Raw genomic sequence first — 14,876 nt, 5'->3', positions numbered from 1 at the left:
AGCCTGTGGAGAGGATTCACAGATTCACAGATTTCTCTAGGTTGGAAGAGACCTCAAGATCATCGAGTCCAACCTCCGACCTAACACTAAGTACTCCACTAAACCATATCCCTAAGCTCTACATCTAAACGTCTTTTAAAGACCTCCAGGGATGGTGACTCCACCACCTCCCTGGGCAGCCCGTTCCAATGCTTAATAACCCTTTCGGTAAAGAAGTACTTCCTAACATCCAACCTAAAACTCCCCTGTCGCAACTTTAGCCCATTCCCCCTCGTCCTGTCACTAGGCACGTGGGAGAATAGACCAACCCCCACCTCTCTACAGCCTCCTTTCAGGTAACTGTAGAGAGCGATGAGGTCGCCCCTGAGCCTCCTCTTCTCCAGGCTGAACAAGCCCAGCTCCCTCAGCCGCTCCTCGTAAGACTTGTTCTCCAGACCCCGCACAAGCTTGGTCGCCCTTCTCTGGACTCGCTCGAGCACGTCCATATCCTTCCTGTAGCGAGGGGCCCAAAACTGAACACAGTACTCGAGGTGCGGCCTCACCAGAGCCGAGTACAGGGGCACAATCACTTCCCTCGACCTGCTGGCCACACTGCTTCTTATACAGGCCAGGATGCCGTTGGCCTTCTTGGCCACCTGAGCACAATGCTGGCTCATATTCAGCCGACTATCCACCAATACTCCCAGGTCCTTCTCGGCCAGGCAGCTTTCCAGCCACTCATCTCCCAGCCTGTAGCTCTGCTTGGGGTTGTTGCAGCCCAGGTGCAGGACCCGGCACTTGGCCTTGTTGAACTTCATGCAGTTGACCTCAGCCCATCGCTCCAGCCTATCCAGATCCTCCTGCAGAGCCTTCCTGCCCTCGAGCAGATCGACACACGCACTTAGCTTGGTGTCATCTGCAAACTTACTGAGGGTGCACTGGACGCCCTCATCCAGATCATCAATAAAGATATTAAAGAGGACCGGCCCCAGTACCGAGCCCTGGGGGACTCCACTAGTGACCGGCCTCCAACCAGATTTGACTCCATTCTCCACAACTCTCTGGGCCCGGCCATCCAGCCAGTTTCTAACCCAGCGAAGCGTACGCCAGTCCAAGCCCCGAGCAGCCAGTTTCTCGAGGAGAATGTTGTGGGGAACGGTGTCAAAAGCCTTACTGAGGTCAAGGTAGACCACGTCCACAGCCTTTCCCTCATCCACCAAGCGCGTCACTTGGTCATAGAAGGAGATCAGGTTCGTCAAGCAGGACCTGCCTTTCATAAACCCATGCTGACTGGGCCTGATCGCCTGCTTGCCCTGCAAGTGCCGCGTGATGACCCTCAAGATAATCTGCTCCATGAGCTTCCCCGGCACTGAGGTCAAACTGACAGGCCTATAGTTCCCCGGGTCTGCCCTGCGGCCCTTCTTATAGATGGGCGTCACATTGGCTAGCCGCCAGTCAACCGGGACCTCCCCCGATAGCCAGGACTGCCGATAAATGATGGAAAGCGGCTCAGCCAGCTCCTCCGCCAGTTCTCTCAGTACCCTTGGGTGGATCCCATCCGGCCCCATCGACTTGCACACATCCAAGCTCCGTAGCAGGTCGCCAACCATTTCCTCATGGATAGCGAGGGCCACATCCTGCTCCCCATCCCCTTCCACCAGCTCAGGGCACTGGGTGTCCGGAGAACAACCGGTATTGCCGCTAAAGACTGAGGCAAAGGCGGCATTAAGCACCTCAGCCTTTTCCTCATCCTTAGTAACTAGGTTTCCCCTCGCATCCAGTAAAGGATGGAGATTCTCCCTAGTCCTCCGTTTCGCGTTGATGTATTTGTAAAAGGATTTTTTGTTGTCTTTAACGGCAGTAGCCAGATTGAGCTCCAGATGAGCTTTGGCCTTTCTAATTTTCTCCCTGCACAGCCTCGCTACATCCTTGTAGTCCTCCTCAGTGGCCCGCCCTTTTTTCCAAAGATTATAAACCCTCTTTTTTCTGCTAAGCTCCAGCCGCAACTCTCTGTTGAGCCAGGCCGGTCTTCTTCCACGCCGGCTCATCTTTGGGCACGTGGGGACGGACCGCTCCTGTGCCATCACGATTTCCTTCTTGAGGAGCGCCCAGCCTTCCTGGACTCCTCTGCCCTTCAGAATCTCCTCCCAAGGGACTCGGCCAACCAGCGTCCTGAGCAGCTCAAAGTCAGCCCTCCGGAAGTCCAAGACAGCAGTTTTACTGGTCCCCTTCCTGGCCTCGCCAAGAATAGAGAACTCTACCATTTCGTGGTCACTCTGCCCCAGACAGCTTCCGACCACCACATCTCCCACCAGTCCTTCTCTGTTTGTGAAGAGAAGGTCTAGCGGGGCACCACCCCTGGTAGGTTCACTGACCAGCTGCGTCAGGAAGCTATCTCCCACGCTCTCCAGAAACCTCCTAGACTGCTTTCTCTGTGCCGTGTTGTGCTTCCAGGATATGTCCGGGAAGTTGAAGTCCCCCACGAGGACAAGCGCCGACGATTTTGCAACTTCTGTCAGTTGCCTATAAAACTCCTCATCCGTCTCCTCATCCTGGTTCGGCGGTCTATAACAGACCCCCACCAGGATGCTAGCCTTGCCGGCCTTCCCGCGGATCCTAACCCACAGGGATTCAACCTTATCATTCCCAGCCTGGAGTTCCACAACATCAAAAGATTCTCTAATGTAGAGAGCCACGCCACCACCCCTTCTGTGCTGCCTGTCCCTCCTGAAGAGCCGATAGCCAGGCATTGCAGCACTCCAGTCGTGGGAGCGGTCCCACCACGTCTCCGTGATGGCAACCAAGTCGTAGCCTGCCTGCTGCACAATGGCTTCCAGCTCCTCCTGTTTGTTACCCATGCTGCGTGCATTAGTGTAGATGCACTTCAGCTGGGCCATCGCCTTCTTCCCCGGCCTAGCCATTGTTTCCCCCGGCACAGCTCCAACAAGCCTTGTTTGAGCCCCGTCCCCCTTCTTACCTAGTTTAAAGCTCTCTCTATGAGCCCCGCCAGCTCCTGGCCTAGGATCCGTTTTCCCCTTGGAGATAGAGACCCATCTGGGGCCATCAGGCCGGGTGCCGAGTAAAGCTCCCCATGGTGAAAAAAAACAAAATTTCTATGCTGGCACCAGCCTCTGAGCCACCTATTAACCACATGAGCTTTCCGTGTCCTCTCCGTGCCTCTCCCTTCCCCCGTAGGGATAGACGAAAACACCACCTGCACTCCCGCTCCCTCCACCAATCGTCCCAGCCCCCTATAGTCCTGTTTGATGGCCCTGAGGCTTCTCTTTTCAACATCATCGCTGCCAGCCTGGACTATCAAAAGCGGGTAATAGTCAGAGGGGCGAACCAGGTTTGGAAGCTTCCTGGTAACGTCTCTGACCCTGGCCCCAGGGAGGCAGCAGACTTCCCTATGTGTGGGGTCAGGCCGACAAATGGGGCCCTCCGTTCCCCTGAGGAGGGAGCCGCCCACAACAATCACCCTTCTTTCTTTCTTGGTGGAGGCAGTCCTGAGGCATGGAGTCAACTTCCTCACCTCAGACATCCTCCCGGGTAGGCTTCCTACCTCATCCTCACCCACGGGTCTCTCGAGCTCCAGGGCCTCAAACCTATTGTTCAAGGGCACCTGGGAAGGCGGTGCCGGAAGGGGAGGGCATCTCCTGCGAGGTCGAGCAGGGACCTGCCTCCATTCCTCCTCAACTCGCAGGTCCCCTCCCTCTGCCCGATGGCAACAGGGCAGGGGGTCCACCCCCCTTTGGGGCATCTCACCCTGGTCCCTCTCCCTCCGGTCCTGCAGGGAGTTGCTCCACCAGTCTATCTCCCGCTCGCACTCCCTGATATCCCTCAGCCTCTGCACCTCTTCCTTGAGTTCCGCCACCATGCGGACCAGGTCGTCCACCTGCTCGCACCTCACGCAAGCAGTCTCCCTGCCTCCCGCCGATGGCAGCAAGAGGCTCATACACTCCCCGCATCCAGAGACCTGAACTGCCGCATGTTTGGACGGGCAGTCGGTCTGGGTGTGCACTGACTTCCTAGAGAAGGCACCGTGCCTGGTGGAGACCATTGTAGCCCAGCTGACAGGAGAGTGCCGTTAGAGGAATTGTCCCTATGGGCGGGTGTGAGCGCTCCGCCCTGCCTGCCCGCCCTGCCCGCGCTCACTGCCTCGCTAACTGCCGCCTCACTCCCACCGCGTCGCTCCCTGTTTGCCGGCCCTGTTCGCCGCGCTCCTGGTCGCTCGCGCTCCCTAAGGGCTGCCTTTGAACGGCCGGGGGGAGGAGCTGTCGCTGACGCTGCTGGCCCCGCCTACGCCTCGTCAGCCTCCCTCACGAGGGCTGCCGGTGCCTGGCGGCTCCCTCACGTAGGCTCGATGCCCGAAAAATAGCCCTGCCTGTCCCGATCCCGCGCTCCGCTGCAGCGCACGTCTGCCCCGGAGCCGGTCACCTCGGCAAGTGGCCACAGGATCCCACAGGAGAAATTGCTATAAACAAAGGGCTGAAGTGTTTAGATAATGATGGGGGAGATTGCTCAGAAATGAAGTGTTATGGACTGACCATGATACCCATTCCCCATTGCCCTGTGCTGCCTAAGGGGAGGAGGTAGATGAGGGTGGATGGGGAGAAGGTGTTTGCTTTTAGTTCTTACTGCTGTAGTCTGCTATCAATAAGTAAGAAATTACTTTGATTTCCCTATGCTGTCTGTTTTGCCTCTGACAGTAATTGATGAGTTTTTTTCTCTTTTTTTTTCTCATCGTATTTTTCTCCTGCTGTTCTGTTGAGGACAGGGATTGAGAAAGCGGCATGGTAGAGCTTAACTGCCTGTTGGTGTGGAACCATCACAACAACTTAAGGGAAGTTTTGTTCTGTTTATATCTGTTCAAGTTGATCCCTGAGTTTTCAGGATTCTTAACTGACTTGAACACTAAATCCATTTTCACTGAATGTGTGGGACCTGTAATTTTTAAGAAGGTCCCCAATTGATTTTAGCCTAAAATTCAGCATTTGTAAACCTGCATATCTTGAAATGAAAAGTTTAGTGCTAGTTTATTTTAGTATTTATTAGACCTTTTGGTCTTAATGTTATCTAGTGACCACTGTGTTGGAGGCATCTTGACTTTAGGGCCCTTCAGAACAATCTCATGTAATGGTCATTTTAGAAGGGACATCTTAATACAATGCAAACATATATCTAACTCTGGAAATACCACAGGAACATACACATTAATCAGAACAAATTGGTTATTTTGAATTAAACATGCTTATCTGCCTAATATTTTCTGACTGTAATAGACTGAGAAAAATTAGAAATTGCAGACATAAGAGGATAGGAAAAGGACGTGCTTTTTCTACAAGAAATCAACCTCAGTCACTTATTAATAAATCAAAAACACTGATGTATTTTAAAAGCACATTTCTCAATGTAGCTAAGATGTTCTAAAAACATTGCTTCTAAGATTTCCTTCAGTAAAAGAAATGGCCTACCATTTCATGTAAAAATAGCACATGGAATCAAGAGTAATCATCTTCTAATTGTGTCATATCCATAAAATCCAGAGCAGAAAAATAGATGGAAAATAAGATACTAAAATGTAGTACTACCACATTACTCCAACATAGGTACATAGAAATTAACACTCATTATGTGCAAATTTTTCCCTAATCATCAAGGACGGTTTGTTTTCTTAGAAAAGATTAAAACCCTGCTAAGAGTCTCTGCTTCATAATTCCAGGAATTCTATCTTTAATATATTTATAACAAGTTCATTGTAAATTACTGTGATTTAGTTAAATTAATTAGAAGAATGACACATTAGCCATGAGATCCATCATCCTCATTGCCTTAAAACCACTATTATCTTCAGAATATCTCCTAAAAACCCATACAGTTGAGAATATTTTTGCCTTGAACACAAGCAGCTATTTTATTTCTCTAAGAAGGGCAGTAATATGACAGAAAATCTAAAGTGTAATTGGAAAGAATGGTACTAGAAGATAGAAATCAGAGTTCATTCTGAGCAGTGTCCTTCAAAAAACTAGGACATGGCATTAAAGTTAACAGCTAATTGTAGATTTTCTGTCTTATATCCATTCTTGTTTTAAATACAGTTTTAGATATTTGCATTACACATTTAGTTACTGTTTCTCCTGGTCTTAAAAACTCTGAAGGGAGGTGGAAGCGATGGATACTATTGAACATTATGCACAACCTATATGGTTGAAGAGTTACTTACTATAAAACGTCCACGGAGTAGAAGACAAATCTATCAGTTCCGAAATATCCTTACCTACATTGCCTGCTGTTTGTTCTTCACACGCTTAGGGACACTGAAGAAATCAGTCCTTAGCCATATACATTTATGATCTGCTTATAAAAACATTCTTTTGTGCATTTAAGGAAGTTAGTACCTAACAGGTGGTTGTTAACTGATTTGTGGCCAGACAACTTGGCTGTCTGCTCTTTTTATAGGTGAATTTTTTAAAGAAACTTTCAGGTTTTGCTGTCATGTTCAACGCATATCTGTGATTTTTTTTTTTTTTTTTGACATTGACACCAGGAATACTATATAGGAAGAAATATGCTTAAGTACAGTTTTCAAAGTCTCATCTGTGCCATCACTGCATTTATCTCTTGAATTTGAAGATTTTAGACTCCATTAGTACTTCAAATGTTACTACGAAGAAGACTCCTGTCGTGCATTGCTGAAAATGGATCCGTAATAGTTCTTTCTACAGCAGGGATTCTTTATTTGTACTGCATATCCTACTACCTTTTTTTATTTTTTTCTTCCTCCCAGGTTTGCCAGTATTCATAGTTATGAAGTATGTAAGACAAAGGTAATTCTAACAATTATAGTTCAGTATAAAAACCGATTTTCTTATGCTGTGTGTTTTTCATGAAATGCATTTTCATTTTTCTTAAAACTCCATACATTCAAACCACTTACAGATAAGAACCATCTGTATGTGCTCTACTTCCTTGGCTGACACAGCAAGATATGACATGCCATAAATCATTGCATCAATCTTTTCAGGATATTATTGTATGACAATACAATATGACACAACTATTAAGAACCAGATGCAGTGCTTCATAAAATCACAAGTCAGTCTGAGGTATAAAAAAAGACAACTCTCCTTCAACTATGATCAGAGAACTAATCCTTAGGAGTTAATTAGACCCCAGTCTGTCACAAAGGTCATAAAAGTAGCAACTTTTGAAATAATATTTAATGTGCATGTCTGCAACCAAGCTGCTGCCATGAAGTAATAAAAGGTTTCACAACGTTTCTTTTCCTCTCCAATTGCTTTGAATGATGAACTCAAAATTCTCATATAACAATTTGTTTCTCACACAAACATAGACACAGGCATTCACCTAATGAAACTCCTTACTTTAATGAAATTCCCAAGTTTAAAATAAGTACATCAGTAGCGTCAGTTCTGCTCTCATTGTTCATGTTCAAGGCTCATAGCCTTAAAACTATCTCAGCTGACCAGTAAACCACTCACAAAACAGCCTGAAGAGATCTTGTCAGCAAATCTACCCTATTTAATGACAACTGAAACGACAGTTCTGTACATGCTCTGCTTTCTAATACTGACTTCAAAAGGGAAAAAGGAAAAAAAAAAAAAAAAAAAAGACTGATTTGCCCAGTTTATTTTAGAGAGAGCTGCTCAGTTGATGGGAAGAGCTATGCAAAGGATGACAAAGAACAAAAGGGCTTGCTTCAGATGCTCATGAAAATGCTCGAAGACTTCTCAGAAAACCATTCTGTACAGAGATAGCCAAGTTGTAACTCACACACAGTAAAGCTCACTTACCAGCTATACAGACTGCAGTCTGAAACAATCCTGTTTTGAGTTCAACAGTAATGTACATGCATATAAAAGCAAGTAAGTACAAAAGTTTTTGCCTTGCACAGGAGCAAGCTACCACTTGCCAGCTGACACATGTCTATGGCTACTCCACAGTATTCCAGTTAGTGATTTCTCCAGAAATTCAGCCATTGCCAGGACCATGCTCTATACTGAACTGTTTCTCACATCAGTGATACATGGTGTAAGGAGCAGGTTAGGAGGAAACGGGAAATAAAGAAGTTGGGAGAAATAAGCTCAGATAACAGAATGGTGAATATGGGTTCAGAAAATGTATACAATATTATAGTTCTAGTACACTTAAGGAATCTGCACCAAGAGCTGATCTTTTTGGATTTTAACTCCAAAGAACTGGAACACCTGAAATGTGAAGGTGCACTATATATGCACTATATATGCATTTGGAAATTTGCAGACTAATTAAACTCCTTTTCCCATGTCCCTGTGCTTATCCCCAATAAATCAATAGGTTAATAAATGTGGAGTTCCAGAAACGATTAAAATCCAAAGGAAATTAAAAAGGGAAATCAAATAACCCTACCCCTCACACCTGAAAAAAAAAGAAGAAAAAAGAGTCATTTTGTTACCAGAATAGTTCACTTCAGTCTCGCCTGGAGTCCTTTTAGAGTGATGCTCTCAATTGCTGCTACCTGAGGCAAGGCCAGGGTCTGTAGAAAGGAGACTGTTCTCCCCAGGGTCAGCTGCTGTCACTGCTCTCTTGTTCTACCTCCCCTCCCTGTCCAGTCACAAAACAAACACAAAGGCACCAGTGACTATAAACAGAGCAGTGCTTCTGCAATACCTCTGAACTTTTCACTTAGCAGAGAAAATGACTTGTAGCCTACTTACAGCTCCCTTGTACTCCATGGAGCCCTGGAACCTGTGCTGCTCAGAGCTGAAGCTACACCTATTCTCAGCTTCTGGCTTTCCAAAACTACAGTTGATATTTCCTTGTCTTTTTGCTCTTATCTTTCCAGAATCCACTGAATAGTTTTGCCTACTCTGTTGAGAAGAGTTGAGCCAGATCTGACTAGTATCAGCCACTGCTGGAAATGAGTGATTGGACTACATATGCCACTGATATGATAATGATAACTGCCTAAGATTTCCATCCTGCAAATTTTGAAAATATACCAAAAGCATATTTGCACCAAAATGTGTCATGCAAAAGTCACGAACAATTGACATTAAATATTATCCATTATTAAAAAAAAAAAAAAAAAAAAAGATTACAAAGGGCACACTGACCAATCACAGTCAACAAGGGAAAAGAAATTGCTTACAAAACCTCTTTTCCTCTTTTTATTTTTTTATTTTTTTTTTCTGTCTTCTGTGGTATCATACATGTCATTCATTTCTCGTTAGTGGTTCTGGAAAGTGCATGCACATAAAATATTTAAACAGCAGACTGTTACCTATTCTTTTTTTTTTTTTTTTAATATCAATTTAAAAAATGAATAAGTTAATACTGTGTTTTTATTTAATTATGATTGGGAAGTATATAAAAGAATAAGACTGAGATTTGAGAGCTAGGAGGTTCTAATAGAAGGCTTTCTGATCTTTGTGTTCTTGTCAGCCTGCTTGCAAGAAAGCAAGAGAGCACTAATGAAACCATGACATTAGAAAATAACCAGGGAAGATTTCATTAAGTAGCTTAGTTAAGACTGAGAACAGGAGGAGAATAAATTTGAGTCAAACTTAATTGGTAAGGTATTAAGCACAATGTTCAGACGAAAGTCCAGAGTTACTAACGTTACTCTTGACAGGCTGATGCTATATATCTGGAACACAGGATATGAAATACTAATGTTTGAAATTTTCTTTGCCTGTATGTACAAGTCATTGGACAATGAGTTTTCTCACCTAATGGTGACAATAGCTGGGAATTTAGAGGAACCAGTTCAATAAGACTTATGAGATAATGACTACACCAAGTGAGCCAATTTAACAGTTCACTGCTACTGAATCCTTGTTTTAACTCCCTCAACACTGCACTTCCAGGATATGCTTTCTTGTGCCAGAATGGTTGTACACGAGACCACTCCATAATCCGATTTAATTCATTAAAACACAAAACAGAAAACTAATCCATAACTTTCAACCATTTCTTACTTAAATCTACTCAAGAACGTGTTTGTAGCACCAAAGCACCAGGTCGGCTGTGGTATCAGAACCTTTTAAACTGCAAGCACAAGCACCCAGTGTCTGTAGACATTAAATTATGTAGTATTCTCTAGGACAAATTTGTAAAGAAACAGTTAAAGGTCACAATCTCACAAATAAGTATCTTCTGCTTTTAAAAACTATCTTTCTGCATACATGGTGTTTCATGGCACTAACTGTGAAACAAGTTTACATGATATCTTCTCCAGAAGCCTGGCCCAGAGGGCAAGGTAAGTGCCAAGGCAGCACAAAATAAATTTGAGTGGTGTGCAGTAGCTATTCAAAAACAGTAGGAGAAGAAGACAGTGGATTTAGATAGATTTGGGAGTGTCTGATTGCTAAACTGAAAATATTTCATGTAGCATAATGAAGAAAAAAAAAATTAATGTATACCTATCTACCACTTATATAATTTTATCTACCGATTTCTGCATCTGCCTCGATAGAACTATACCTATCTATTTTAGAACTGATTTCAGAGGTTCAAAACAGACCTGCAGCAGCAAAATTGAAATCTGAAAACCTGGACAGATACACATAAATCACAGAAGAATTTGGAAGTACAGCATTTATATATATCAAAGCAGGCTGAAAAGGAAGAGACAAAACTACTTACTAAAAGACAAATGAAATTTGAGAGTGAGTGTTTAGAGGTCATACATATATGGTGTAACTGAGGGTTCTGGACGTCAAAGGAGAAATAGATTATTATAGCTAGCTCGTTCACTATTTCCTATTCATTCTTGCCCATAAACATTACTTTGGTTCTATATTCCCGGAGATTTCATGTTTATGGAATGGGGAAAAGCCACATATAAAATGTGATTAGAAAAATATTTTCATTTGTCATCAACAGTAATTAAAATAAGATTCTAGATAAGGGTACAACTGAAAGGTATAAAACAAATTACAAAATACAGATAAAACAAATACTTAACAGACTGAGATCATACTGCTGTCATTGGAAGCTTGTTGTACATGAATAATTGCAGAAAATAAGCATCAGACTCCCATACAAAAACATGTGCATTTCAAATTTCTTGCTTACTATCTGTGATGGAACAAGCACCTATGTAAGAAACTGAGATTCAGCATCAATGGACACCTTCAACATGGCTTAGAAAAAAAGTAGATTTTGTGATCTGAACATAGATCAAAATGCTCACCCTGCTGCTAGGACACATACATGCACACCGGTCAATGCATGTCAGTGACAGTAGCCACAACAGAAACACAATCTACACTGGAATTATTTTGTGCTTAACACACTGTGACTATAACTTTATCAGAGCTCTGATAAAGAGGTAATTAATTGAGCCAGACATTTCTGAGTGAATCCAATGTGATTAGGATTATACATGCAATTTTGCACAACCATAACAAGAAAAAAAAATATCAGTTTGAACACTACACACAGGCAATACATTTCACAGTAGTACATTATTTGTAAAAAGCAAACAAATAATAAAACAAACCTCCAGCAGAGTCCGTATATCTCACTAGGTATTTCTTTATAATAGATTCATAGAATAATTTTATTTGGAAGGGATTTGTGGAAGTCACCTCATCAGCAGCAGTTAGTCGTGCTCATGCCTATGTCCACTTAAGCTTTCAATACCTCCAAACACTGATATTCCCCAGCACCTCCAGTCTGTTCTAATGCCTAATGACCCTTGTTATAGCTTTTGTTACCTTTGGGCTTCCCTTGCAGCTGTTTATGACTGTTGGATTATATCCTTTCACTGTTCACCACTGAGAACTGTCTGACTACATCTCCTTTATCCATTTGTTAGATAGTGAAAGGCAGAAAACTAGGTCCTGCCTTTTTCCTGTCTGAAAAAGCCCAGATCAAGATTTAGTAACCTTGAGCAATCAAACTGAAACCCTCAGCATCTCAGAGAACTCAACAGATGCCCAGTTTGGAAAGGTTTCTAGAACACCTACTCCATCCACCTACTCTCATTCACCACACAGATCAGAACAATCTTTTTGAATATCCTACAGGGAAAAAAAAAAATGTACTGTAGGAAAGATCAGTGTACACTACAGAGTGTGTACTACAGAAAAATAAATCAGTCAATCCAAGGTATTCGCTAGACAGGGGAAATTTACACCTTGCCTTGCCTTCAAATCCTATCAGCAGCTGAACAACACTCAAAAAGTGGATTTTTCTTAAATAACAATAAGAAAAATAGGAGTATAATCTGCTCTACTGCTCATGTTCAAGTATGGTTAATTTATATTCAGAAGCATATGAAAGACATCAGTCAAACTATTTTTCCTCTTAACATGGATTATTCTTTTTTGGTCCCTGAAAACAGACAGCAGACTACCTGAAGCATGAGATTAATAAACACAAATTCATTTCAAAAACCTTGGTCATGGAAAAGACTGTATTCATTATTACTGTTTTGAATTGCTATAGGGTTAATTAATGAACCTTTGTTTGTTGAAGTTTTATTTTGCAGTAAAGTGACTCCATACAGTCTTAACAGATTTTCAATTAGTGTGCTGAGTTTTTAACTGGCACAAGGAAAAATCCATCCATATTAAACTAACAGAACAGTTACACTCTTTAGTAAGTTGACATGCTAAAAATACTCATCCTACACAGTAAAGGTGCTAGATGTTTTTACACAGCTGTTAAAGAATATCTGGCCTAAAAAATCTAAAATATTAAAATACTAAAGTACTGTGTTACTAAAAATATTTCTAATTGTGACTGATTGCAGTAAGGTCAGACATATTAATGTCATTACTAAATAAAATGGAAACCCCTAATTTATTATACTTTATATAGAGTAGTCCATCATAACTTAATGGGAGCAATCCTATTCATATTTTTCATGTACCATGTAAAAATGTAATTGTTTTGATGAATGATTCTCAAGGTACCTATAAATGTTTCTGATTTTGCAGGAGGTGCGATGCAAAAGTGATTATCTGGGTTATTCAAAGCAACCACATTTAGAGAAAAACTTTAAAGTTTCATTTGTTTAAAAATACTAGAATGATGTCAAGTACAGTAACTCAACAAAATATATTTTTGCATAGTTTTAGGTGAAAGCTTAAAACAGGGAAAACTTTTCCATCTGTAATCTCCAAAACTTTTTTCCAACAATGTCAAAACCCCTCCAGAAGACTTTTACATGAAAAAAAAAAAAAAAAAAAAAAAAACATTTCTTCTTCTAATGTCAGCAAGGTGTTTGGATAATTTTATGAGGTTATGTTGACACAAGGTCACTTGAAAAAAAAAAAAAAGAATTGCTTCAGTTATCACAAGCTATGCAACCCTTTTGTATTTCTTGTGTCTTCACCTTTGATGTTCAAGATAATGGAGTTTGGGGCTTGGAAAAACACTTGTTTATATGTCTAACTATAAGAATACAGATTAAGAAACAGACATTGTCAGAATGAGGAATTTAGTCCTCAGAGGAAGCTAATCTGAACATATGCTCTGTTCTGTCTCTTCTCAGATCGTGATCTAACAGAAAGAATGCCCAGGAAGACATAAGGCACAAAGTTGTGACATAGCAGAAAAAGAGATTATCGTCAGTGACAAATCTCTAGTTATAAAACAGATGTGCAAAATCACATATATTTTAGTTGTAAAGCAAGGCTGAGATTAAAAGACAAAAGACTTCAGCAGAATTGCAAAATGTTATTATTCCTCCCCTGAGAAAAGTGTATATATGTTTAGTATGCCATATTATCTCAGGACATAACTAAAAAGTCAACAATTCAACTGAAATCAGTGAGTGAACTGAAGCTGCTGAAGTCAATCACAGCTGCAAAAATTGTCTCTAAAATGTGACTGTGAGAAACAATAATATATCCAGATTCTTTGTTTTGCAGCTATTTGGAAAGCCATCTAAGAAAGTCACAAAGTCACTTATAACAGTAACATTTGTCAGCTAGAGCTCCAAGTCATTTCACAGGATCATTATCAAATTTAGCAAGGTTGAAACACAGTGGGGGAACTTGACAATAGTGGATTAGTCACCTTCCCAAATGGGAGATTACGTTTATGAGTCTTCTTATTTTGAAAAAGACCTTTTTATTTTTGTATTTATTCTCTCCTTTTTTTTTCCCCCTCTCATTAGCTTCCTCTATTCATTTCCTATAGGTCATTTGAAATAGTTATTTGTTTATGTCCTTATTCTATTGAACAAATGGTAAATATTTATCATTCTTGCTTTTCACCTGGTAATGCTTTGGATACACAAGAATTACTGAATTCTAGTCTTGGGACTTAAACATTATCTCCCTGCTGTCACCGACTATATTTAACTAGCTCAGATTGTTTCAGAAAAAAATAATTGCAATTCCCAGCTATTAACTTAGGCTTCCAAATCCATTAACATAAAATCACATTGTTAGTCCCAAAGTCAAACCTCTTCCCAGTGTCCTTACAAAAGAGTTTGTACTTTACCCTCACAGACAGCTATACTGTACTATTTAAGAGGATTACAGAACTAGTTTGCACAAGCTCCCTCATGTACTTGGTTCTCACTTCCCCTGACCTCACGCAGTTGTGTTTTTTTTGGGGGGCTTTTTTGTATTCAGCAGACCCTTCAGCAAGTCAGATCTCTCCAACAACTTCTAAACCATGTCTAGAAGCTTTTGTTTCTGCATTTTATTTTGTTTCAGTAGGTTCTACCATGGCAACAGCAGCTCTGTAAGGTGGAAGTTTTCTGTTTCGTTACTATGGACAAAAAACAGCTTTTGTAAAAGCCTAAATAAATGGGAAAATGTAGTAGGAAAAAACAAACAAGCAAAACAAAACAAAAGAAAAAACACAAAAGCAGCAAAAGTAACCACAACAAAACACACACATACATGCACACACCAAAAACAAGCAAAACT

The 14,876-nt window shown here is 41.9% G+C and overlaps 1 long non-coding RNA gene across 1 annotated transcript in view; it reads right to left on the bottom strand.

Annotated features, from left to right (window-relative positions):
• Positions 1 to 8,615, bottom strand: part of LOC136786437 (uncharacterized) — a 32,716-nt gene extending 24,101 nt beyond the window's left edge. Inside the window, exon 1 of the long non-coding RNA XR_010825080.1 lies at positions 8,435 to 8,615. This is a non-coding gene — a long non-coding RNA (uncharacterized lncRNA). The remainder of the gene's footprint in view (positions 1 to 8,434) is intronic.
• Positions 8,616 to 14,876: the final 6,261 nt, after the last annotated feature.

Source organism: Anser cygnoides, chromosome 1, assembly GCF_040182565.1.
Source record: "Anser cygnoides isolate HZ-2024a breed goose chromosome 1, Taihu_goose_T2T_genome, whole genome shotgun sequence".
In the NCBI taxonomy this organism is placed as follows: Eukaryota; Metazoa; Chordata; class Aves; order Anseriformes; family Anatidae; genus Anser; species Anser cygnoides.
Note: the sequence above shows the minus strand (reverse complement) of the source record. Positions and strands in the feature narration are given on the sequence as shown.